The sequence below is a fragment of the Vitis riparia genome, chromosome 9 (genome assembly GCF_004353265.1).
Source record: "Vitis riparia cultivar Riparia Gloire de Montpellier isolate 1030 chromosome 9, EGFV_Vit.rip_1.0, whole genome shotgun sequence".
NCBI lineage: Eukaryota > Viridiplantae > Streptophyta > Magnoliopsida > Vitales > Vitaceae > Vitis > Vitis riparia.
This window is the reverse complement of record NC_048439.1, coordinates 20,367,517-20,379,274: the sequence shown is the minus strand read 5'-3', so window position 1 is coordinate 20,379,274 and position 11,758 is coordinate 20,367,517.

Sequence of the window (11,758 nt, the reverse complement as noted above, 5' to 3'; positions counted from 1 at the left end):
CTTCTAGGGTTGATGGAAATGAGATACTCCAGTGACTAGATAGTATTTGTATGAGATGTTCATGAAACAAACTGGGTGAATGAAATGGGAGAGAATTTTGATTTTGATGCTGGCTTCGACCTATTAGATTTTCCTAAAGTTCTTGAGTCAATATTATAGCCAAGAGTGGATTTCGTCTCCCCCACTTTTATATGGCCATGCATGGCCACACAAAACCTTTGCAAAACCTTCCATCAAAGTCCCACTTCCATCAAATCTGGATCCCAAATCGAATGGCTCCACTCCTAAAGCCTTGTGACCAACCTACCATCCTCCTAACCTTCATACCTGAACAGAGCCATCACCCTTGCCCATTTATTCACCCTTCATAACCATCTTCGACACCCCGGTTCCTTGCTCCGCGGACTGGTTTCAGCCATTCTGTCCGACAACCCATTGACAGGTCTCTTTGTTCTTGCATTCCGAGACTCTCAAGCCTGGATATCTGCCTTCAAAGCTTGCAAATCCAAAATCCTCGAGTAGTGCAAGGCCAGAGTAAGGATCAGGTTTGCTGTCAAAGCATCAAGCATGTACAAAGTGCCTTGGTGATGGGCTCCTTTTGGCCGAAGCCCCCCGAGCCTAGGGGAGAGGGAAGACTGTGAAAAGCGTGTAATGACGACTTGTGTTGCCGCTTCCAAGGAGATGTGTGCAAGAATTTCTAAGGACAAGTGTTTGGTACTGTTTAGAGAGGCGAGAATTGTAGTGACTAGGAAGGATTTGACGAGGAAGAAGAAGAAAGAGAAGAAGAGGGAAACAGTGGAGTTGTTTTTTTTTTTTTTTGGGTATCCATGGGTGGGAGAAGAAATTCAATTGGACTAGAGAACTTGGGGTCTTGGGTTTTGTCGAAAGTGCATCCAGATGAAACCGCCTCACCACCACCTTTGTTCTATTTGTGGAGATGCATAATGAAGATGGATCATCATTGTGTTTGGGATGTGATTATTTTTGGGCCCAAACTAGTTCATGTGGGCTTTAAGCTCCATTTATTGAGTTTGGGCTTGATGAGTATATATTCATTTGGGTTTTACTGAAGGTTACTTGGCATATATATATACATATATTTTCTATTGCTCTAAGCCTTTGTTTGCTTGTGGTAGACCCCAATGGGCCAAGTGTTTGGCCCTCTTAATTTTTCATTTTTTTAATGTTAAAAATTTAATTTTTATAAAAATTTTACTCTCAAGTAACCTTCCAAAATACTCGTTTTTAAATTCCAATTTTCAAAACTTTCATTTTCAAATGTTTTTGCAAAATCCCCATTTTCAAATTTACTTCTCAAAAATTCCATTCTCAAATCATTCTTCAAAATTCCAAATTTCAAAACTTTCAAATAATTTTTCAAAATTCCAATTTTCAAAACTTTAATCTTCAAATAATTTTCCAAAATTTAATTTCCAAAATTCCAATTCTTAAATCTAATTTTCAAAATTCCAATTTCTTTCAAATTTAATTTCCAAAATTCCAATTTTCAAATTTAACTTTCCAAACTTCCATTTTTTTTAAAATAATTTTTCCAAGTTCTAATTTTCATAACTTCTAGTTTCAAATTATTTTTCCAAAACTCCAAATTTCAAATTTAATTATCAAATTTTCAAATTTAATTTTCAAAACTTCAAATTTCGAATAATTTTCAAAACTCAATTCTTCAAGTTTAATTTTCCCCACTTTAATTTTCAGAACTCTCGTTTTCAAATATTTTTCTCAAAATTCCAATTTTTAAATTTAATTTTCAAGACTTCAATTTTCAAATAAATTTCAAAATTCCAATTTTCTTTCAAATAGTTTTAATTCCACTCCATTTTTCAAATATTTTTTTAATTCACAAATTTTCTTCGATTTTCAAATAATATTTTATTTTCCTTGATTTTTTTTAATAAGCATGAATGAAATTCTTGTAATTCCAAAATAATGGAATTTGTGGGATTAATTCATGCAAGATTAATTGGGCTTTGGTGGAGGACCCTTACATATGAGTTTTCTCTTCTGATTGCTAACTATTGTACTTAATGAATATTGCCTGATCTTTGTCTTGCTCTTTGATATGCATGTGATAATTTTATACTTGAGCTAACTTTGTTTCCATGATAGCGCACTATTACTTGCTGCTAAGGTATGCTCTCATTCCTACTTCATTTATTTATTCATTCTCATGCTTGATTTGTTTTAATATTCAATCATTTCATTGGTATCCATTGATTTCCTTATCAATAGCCATACTTGCCTCACCTTATTTAGTAGAGACCCATTTTTAGGGGCTTAGAGGAGTGTTACGATCTTTACTGTACCTTCCCAATAAGTAACCTGACCTTCGAACTCAAACTCGATTTTTCGCAAACTTGTTTTTCCTTTAGGAGTCACATTTAGGGGTTTTATTTCTTATTTTTTTCCCCTAAATAAATTAAACAAAAATAAGTGGCAACTCCTAGTATTTTTTTTTTAAAAAAAAATCAAATTTTCACCAAATAAATTAAAAAGCGAGTCATGCCGTCGAATGGGAACGCACGTGAAAATGTGGGTCCACAAAGTGGTGACTCCACTGGGGAACTTTTGAGGGTCAAGCTCGAAACTTAAGTTGAGGCAAATATGGCGTTTGATTAGTCGGTTGATGAATACCTTCTCTTTGTGCTTTTCTATGATTGAGTGTTCATAGTACATTGAGAGTTTTGATATAACGTTTTTCCATGCCTAATTGCTATATCCATTTGGGACATTGACATGCTAATGATATTGATTGATTATCTTGCTTGTCTTAGTGTATCAAATCTGCTATTTCCATGATTATCTTGCTCACTTTGACATGCGTGTTCACTTTGTTGTATATCATGTTTGTCTTAGTGTTGATTATCCTGCTTATATATTATCTTTATCATCTTGGAGCATGCTATCCTTGCTATATATCTATCTCGATTATCATACTTCTTGCTTAGCTTGTGTGTAGATTTGGATGATATATACATGTGTTTTGGATGACTATCTGTTACATGATTTCTCTCATTCCGTGTGATCGCATGAGTTGCTTGTCTGTGTGGGACACACACCTATCCTCTTATCTCCAAGTTCCTAGTTTTGGTCGAACTAGTTTCCCTTGATCTCGTATTTGATATGAGACTTGTTGCTTTGTTTGCTCTTCGACCGAACTAGTGATTAGGACTAGGGTTTAGCCATGGACTATATCTATGTTTGGGAGCATTTTGGAGGTGCCCACACATTGATGCTAATTGGAGTCCAACCTTTGAAGACTTGTATAGCCCAAAGCTAGATTTTAGGATATTTGTGTGGCCAATGTGTTTTCTTTTAGTTTCATAGGATTTTCGGATGCATCCACACCACTCACTGTGCACATTAGATCGTCAATGAGTGGTCAGAGTTGTGAGATACACTAACCATTAGGAGAGCCCTCACCATAGGAAACCTCATGGGATGTCGAGGTAGTGCATGTGTGGAGTTGATAACCACCTTGCATGGAAGCACCTTGTCTCTTCGGAGACGTACAGGAGGTTACATACCGCCGGAGGGTATGATCGCTTCTGCTAGGGATCCTTTAAAGTCCACTCCTTTTCTTTTTAAAGCCACTGTGACCTTATAGGTTGAGCCTTAGATTCTTTGATTAGGACTTCTTTCCTACATGTGGGTGCATCCGAGGGCCTTCAAAGCCTCTTTAGTTATAGTTCGGATCCAATACTCCATTTTTTGGTCTTCAGTTGAGAGTGCTTAGAGATCATTGCAAGTTTGAGTATCAGTCGGACCACCCCTTCCTATATGGTTTTGGTTTCTTCTTGTCGCTCGTTAAGTCTAGCATACTCTCTCCCTAGGGCTATAGATAGTCTTCTTTTCTTGATTTGACACATTATTTTGCTTTGTTGTCACTTTTTGCTTGACGTTTTGGGATATGCTCATTGATCATGCTCACTTTTTTACATTCTTCACCTGTCACGGGCTCAATACTTCATTTTTTTGGTCGATTTACCTAATTTTATTTTCATCTCAATATTTTTATTACAAGAAGGTGAAATGCATGTTTTCACATTTGCACCATTTTTTTAGAGACCCGCCTTGATCACTTTATCATTTTTCTTTATGAAGCTCGGTTTGAAAGTGTATTAAGGATATTTCGTTATAGATTGAGTATCGATCTCGTGATAGTGTTGTTCTTCACACCTCATTCATTTTCTGGATCATTGATAGAATTTCTTTAATCATATTTGTACTCATCCCACACTGGACACTTCTGTGACTCTAGAGTTTCTATCGTATATCCAAGTTTTGATTATCACCATAGGACTCTGTATCGCACCTTGTCATGTACTAGGTTGTGTTGTATCATGCATTGGTCATTGTTTGTTGCATCTTGCATCATTGCATGAGTCGTGTTTGAGTCGTTTTGTTTGGTTCTTTTGTAGGAGTCTATATGTAATCATAGCCTTGGTTCAATGCCTTGGGTTGAGTTGGAGAGAGGTTGATTCATATCATTCAGCTGCAATAGACAAATTCACAGTTGGTTTCGGTTGGTTAGCTTACCATTTATGTGGCTTCGATTCAGGAGGCATTGACCAATTTGAGTTAGATGATGGATACTCAACATAGTAAGCATGTAGTGCTCGAGGACACACCATCTGATTTAGTGCTACCACCACCTCTACCTGTTCAGATACCAATTACACAAACTTTGTATGCTATTTCACATGATCAGGCTGTTGTCATTCCATCCATTGTCACACCAGTTACGGTTATTGAGAATCCTCGCTCTCGTATGGACAAACTCGAGCAGAGGATTAGACAGATGAGAGATCCTAATGAGACGATTTCTTGGGATGACATTGATGATATGCCAATGGCCACTTTGCCAGTCTGTTTCAGGATGCCTAAGATAAAGAGATATATGGGTGTTGGATGTCCTCGTATTCATATCAGAGTTTATAGCACAGTTATGAGGGCTCTTGGTCTAGATGAAGCACAGTTGCTCACTTTGTTCCCATTGTCATTAAGCGACACAACACAAAAATGGTACGCTTTCTTAGAGTCATCTTGTCGGAGAACTTGGGAGGACTTAGCACAGAAGTTTCTGAGATAGTATTCATTCAGTAGTGATAGGGGCATTATAAGTAGAGAGCTTGAGTTTCTTAGACAAAGATCAGAGGAGCTTGTTTCTTCTTTTATCTCCCGCTGGAGGGAGAAAGCTAAAGAGATGATTGAGCGACCTATTGAGAGGGATCGAATACGCATGTTTTTGAGGAGTTTACAACCTAGGTTTGCTCAACTTTTGACAGGGGTCCCTTTCTAAGATTTCAGATCATTGGTCCAAGCTTTGTTCGATGTAGATGATGACATATCTAGAGGATTATGGTCAGGTACTACTCATTCTCTAGATACCAAGGGGAAGAGAGTTGTTGGATCATTTGAGAGCTATGGAGGCGTGTATTCTGCGAACTTTCAACATTGACGACCTGGTTATTATCCCTATGCTAGATCATTGCAGATACCTAAGAGTGATTTCCCACTCTCACAGCATCGTCATCTTCAATCAGTTCAATAGTATCCTTCTATGCATCCTCATGCTGCCACAATACGACCTTTATTTTAGTTTCAACATCCACAAACTAGTATGCCATGGCATGAGTAGTCTCGTCCCCATTGGTGATATTAGAAGACTTATTATGACTTGGAGATGCCTTTAAATAGAGCTTTTGAGTGACTTAGAGTTACTGGTTTTTTAGTACCATTAGCTCCTAGGCCGTCCCCGAGTACTTTGTTTTCACGTTTTCGTGCTTGATTCGCGCAAATTGATCCAGTCGGGTCATTTAATCAAAAACATTTATAAAACCTATGACCTCATACTAGTGTAGCAAAGCTACTATAGTATAGTGGCTCTAGGGTCGAACTCTGGGATGGGTTTTCATTCTACCAGTGATATACTCGAGATTAGCAATTGGATTCAATGATTTCCTTTATCAAAAACTTAAAGTTTAAAAAGAAAATAAAATTTGTTTTGAAAGTGTTTGAACCTAAATTAACATAAACTAATTAAAAATGGAAGAAAGAAAGTTTCTCGGAGCTAAGGATTGCTAGGACCAAGTGTAGAATGCAAAGTGGAAAATTCCGGATTTTTCTCCTCGCATTGGGGATTTAACCTATAGTTATTTCCCGAACCGGTATAGGTTTAACAATGAAGATTTAATCCATAAAAATCAATAGAAATGGTAGTCAAGGTCCATTAATGGCTTTAGACACTATATAGGTCTTCACCTTGAACCACTTTCCAATGGCTCGTACATGATAACTAATGGACTAATATGGATCTAGCAATAAGCATCCATAAAGACCTGAAGCTTACCATGTATTGGCCATTCAAAGTGATTCTAAGGGATTTAAAGTAAAACTTTGGATTTAAAAGCCATTTATGAACTTCAACTACCTGTATTTAATGCACGAACATTTTCCACCTTTGCATCTGGACTTTTCACCTAGCTTCCTTCACTCCAAGAAACCAAGAGTTTAGCCTCTCATCCTCTGAGAAAACATCCTCAGAGGTTGTTTGGCTTCCAAGAAAAAGAAAATAGTAAAGAGAAAATAGAAAACGAGAGAGCTCTGTATATTGCTAAGTGTTAAGCTTAACACCCGTGTTACATGTCTTCAAGAGGTGATTTCCACTCCTTATATAGTTTTTACAAAAGCAAAGCTTTTCATTGGCTTGTTACAAGGAGAAGAAAGGAAATTACATAAAAAAATACTTAAGAAAATATCTAAAGTGAAGTCGGCAAAAATAGAGGAGATTTTGCACCACGCATGGGGTGTGCGAAATTTTCGCACACCATTCGCACACCTGAAGGGGGTGTGCGAAATTTTCGCACACCTGGAGCAGTTGTCTTCCGAAGGCCATAACTTCCTCGTTTCAGCTCCAAATCGTACACGGTTTGAAGCGTTGGATTGTTGACTTCTTGAGCTTTAAAATGATATATAGTATTTAAAAAATGGACTTCGGGAAGTGCTCCAAAAGTGCCAAAGAAGACTGCAGCTGCTGTCCTCTGATTTCCTCCTTGCTTCTCTTTGCTTTTCTTTGATTTTCTTTGATTTTCTTTGCTTTTCTTCTTTGGTTGGCTTGTCTTAATGATCCAAAAATATGTCAAAACACTAAAACTAGCCACAAATATGATTAGAAATCATTGCTAGGTCCTTAACATGCCAATTGGAATAAAGGTGAAGAATTACTACACAAAAGTGCTTAAAACATAATGACTTAAAGGTGTAAAACGGCACTTTTGGGTAGTAATCACTCCCCCCAACTGACACATTGCTCGTCCCTGAGCAATGAAGGAGAGAAAAAGAAAGAAAAATAGATAATAATAATTCACAAAATCATGCTGATCACTCCAAAAAATAATCAAGTGGCATGATTGGATCAAACTCTCACATGGCAAGTCAAGGATACAAAACTCAATCATCAACAAGAGTTATCAAATAACTTACCAATCACAACTTGCAAAGAGTGGGCATTATGCAAATTTGAGTATCAAAATAATTTCCACTCCCAAATGATCAACTCTTAATCTTCCACAAAAATCTAAGTGTTAAGGTGCTTAGCTTCCAGTTATAGTATGTCAAACTATATTCTCCCCCCAACTAAGGTTTTTCTCTAACTTTAGCAACACTACTCATATATAAAAGGCTAAGAACGCACCTTTTTTTTATTTATTTATAATATACTTCACCCATCCACCTATGTAACGAGCATTGAGGTCGGTGAACTCCCAACCAGTAAAGGCTTAAGGCACCAGGCTTTAAAGATTTTCACCATATACCCCTCGGACCTTGCTCGGGTTTCAAAGCAAGTGAAGCAAAAATTATTCAAAAGACACATTGGCCTTTTATAAGGTGTCCCAACACTAATAGAATGAAGTCAATGGCACCAAGTCGAAAATTTCCTAAGTTTAGGGGGTGAAAAAGTTTTCCATCTTATAACTGGAGTCTAATGTGTTCAGTGTGTGAAAAGATTAGAGTGGAAGACTTAAGATTGAAAACAAAAGGAGCTTCAACAATTTATCAACTTTAATAAGCATAATACAAACTTTGAGATTATGGCAATAAGATAAGAATTTAATTTCTCCTACTTTTGAGAATTTATCTTTGAGAAAACAAAGAGAGTTTGCAAAAAATTTTGTTAGCAACATAATTTAACCAACAATTCAACAACTTACTTCCTCAATTCTCCCCCCAACTAGGATGAACATTGTCCTCAATGTTCCAAAAGCAAACGATAATATAAGGGAGGAAGTGATACCTCCTGATAGTAAGGGACTCTGAATGAATAGGAGAAACCACATGTTGCATAAGAAAAGAAAAATCATAAGAGTGCTGAATAGAGGAAATAAAATGGAATAGCTAAAATACACAAAAAGAGGAGATGTCCATATAAACTGAGAGAATACAATATACAAAATAAACATGGAGTACATCCAATCCCAGTATAACAGTGGTCCAAAATATATAAGACATCTAAAAACATAGCATATAGATACAAAAAAGGAGAGGAGTGATCGTATGATCAAGTAGTAGGCTCCTCTGGTGGATAGGAGGGGTCCTTCTCTGCAACTGTAGAAGGAACCGCTACAGGTGGAGCTGGTGGTGAAAGACCGAGATGCTGCTGAATCTCACGGAGAATGAGAGTCTGCTGGTCCTGCTGAAGCTGGAAGTGGTCCATGCGCTCCATAATGGCTGTCTGAGTAGTGGTCAAAGTCTGGAAAGAAGCGAGCAAGGCACGATACTCGGCACCAGGGATAGTAATAGGCGGCTCTGATGTAGGAGGAACAGCAGGTGGGGCATCAGATGATGCGGCCTCTGGTACTGGCTGTGGAGGCTCTGAAGTGGACGGAGCAGGAGGGACTTCCCTTGGCTCGGGAAGTTCTGGGGACTGGCGATGGAGCCATATCTGAGTCCATTGGTCAAGAGAGAAGCTCTCTCGACAATGGCGGCGAGTCTCAGAATGAGGGTCTGCAGGAAAACCCATACGCGCCAAAACATGGCATAGTAGCCGAGGGAAAAGTAAAGGAATGGAATCTGCCCTCGCAATATGCCGCGTATGCACCTTCTCCTCAAAATGGAGGAGAGCGGCCATAATCAAATGATGAGGGCCAAAGTAGTAGCCCTCATAGATACGGAATAATGCCTCCAAAATGGCCCCTCGCCTCTGCACTTTATGCTGAAGAGGAAAAAGATTGGCGCGAAGCACCACATCGACTAGGAGCATCTCTGGGGGAAGCTCTCTCCTCAAAATAGTCCTCTAGGAAGATGTCCCTCGAGATAGGCTACGAACCATGTCCCACTCAGAAAGTGGGGCCCAGCGTTTAAATGCAGCGGGATCTGCCGGTGCATAAGGGATATGGAAAGCATCGGCAATCTGTCTAGCCCCCAAAATACCCTGGCGTCCATCAATGGTAAAAAGGAGCGAGGCTGGTACCGGGACGCCACAAGTAGTCATAGACTGGTAAAAGTCTAAAGCTACTCGAGGATAAAAGAACTGGGGCAAAGTCATAAAGGGTATAAGATGGTACCTCTCAAGTAGGCGGTATGAATCCCGCAACTCAGGCTGCTGTCGCATCAGAGAGTGATCGAAATATGTCTCGACATGAAAGTCTCTCGATCGGCAATCGGAGTTGCCCTCAATGGGCAAGCTGGGTCTAGGGCGCCTGGCAGAAGAAGGCTGAGGTGCTCTGGAGGACTCTCCTAGCTCTATAGTCTTGGCTTTCTTTGAAGGAGGACTCCGAGGTGGAATTTGTGTAGGGGCCACTGATGCGACTCAAGCAACGGCGCCATTTGATTCATCCCTGGCAACGGCGCCATTTGATGCGACTCATGGTAGCTTAGCTTTAAAGGCGTATCAACAAAATTTATACCTTAGATACTATTACTAAAGTAGCCAAGCTACTATAGCATAGTGGTTCTAGGATCGTTCACTGGGAAGAGTTTTCGCAAACACAAGTGATATTCAAATTAGGAAAATAGGTGATTTTCTTATGGATGTTAGCTTTAAAAGAAGATGTAAATGTTTTAGAAAGATTTAAACTAATTTAAGCTAACATTAAAGACTAAAATGAAAGGGTGTAAAAACAAGTTTCTCAAAGATAGGATAGCTATGCTTTGGTTCTTATGCAAATTGGAAATCTCAGGATAGGCTCCTCGCATTGGGGTTGCAACTATGGTGATGCTTGCTTCCCGAACCGGTATGGATTTAGCAAATCAAGTTTTAATCCTTTAAAATGACAAAACATATGGTAGTGAATTTCATCAATGGTTATTCACCTTAGACTTCCTTTAAATGGCTAGTAAGAGATAACTAATGGTCTAAAGCCAAAAGCTTACCAAATATTGGCAACTCAAAGTCATTCCGGGTGATAAACTCACCTTTCAATGGCCATTGAAATTGGTTCTAATGGATTAATGCAAAACTTGGAATTGAAAACCTCACCTTCCAATAGCTCGTAGGAGATAACTAATGGATAGAAATCCAAAAGCTTATCAAGTATTGGCCGTTGGAAGTTGTCCAATGGAAATAAAAACTAAACTTTGCATTAATGAACTATTAATGAAAAAATGACTACCTTACCTTCCGGGTGTGAGAAATTTCCATGGGAAATGCATCCAAGCCATCACATAACATCCATACTTTGAGAAACTTAAAAGGTTAGCCTCTCATCCTTGGGGATTTCATCCACCAAGGATGTTTGGCTACTAAGAAAATAAGAAAGAGAAGAGAAGGAGAAACAGAGCAAGGCTCTGTGGTATATTTCAATATATATGGGTATATTACATATATTTCTCTATATGTTTCAACGGATGCAAAGGAGTATATATAGAGAAGCTTTTCCATCCTTCCTAGCTAAGAAATCTTATGATTGGTGGATTACAAGGAGAAGAATGGAAATTTATACAAAAATATCTAAAAGAAAAGATCTCGTGTGGAGTCGGCAAAACAGGGGAGGGGGTGTGCGAAATTCGCACACCATTGGAGAGGTGTGCGAAATTCGCACACCATTCAGAAGGTGTGCGAAATTTTCGCACACCTAGAGCAATTTTCTTCCGAAGGCCATAACTTCCTCGCTTCAGCTCCAAATCGTACACAGTTTGAAGCGTTGGATTCTTGACTTCTTGAGCTTTGAAACGGTATATAGTATGTAGAAAATGGACTTCGGGAAGTACTTCAAAAGTGCCAAAGAAGACTGCAGCTGCTGTCCTCAGATTTCCTCCTTGCTTCTCTTTGCTTTTCTTTGCTTTTCTTTGCTTTTCTTCTTTGGTTGGCTTGTCTAAGTAGCTCCTCCATCATTTGGCATGCTTGAATTGATTCATAAGCTGATATAAACATGTAAACTTGCCACAAAATGGTTAAAACCAATTACTAAGGACCTTAATGAATTAATTGGGTTAAATGAATATGATTACTACACAAAGGTGCTTAAAACCATTATAATTAGGTCTACAAAATAGCACTTTTTGGTAGTAATCAGCCACAGATGTGGCGGATGCTCTCCTCGTATGGTATCTGCTCTGAGGTGCCGAATCAAGTAAAAGTGAGGGCGCATCAAGTGGGGCCCGCACAGGGCGGCTCTCTGGCTGCTCTGGGGAGCTGAGGTATGTCCTCCTCGGGTCTTGGGCATGATGACGTGATGAAACGGGGCTCAGAGGCTCGGAATTATAGAAGGTAGGGGTGGAGAGGCTAAGATTTCGCACA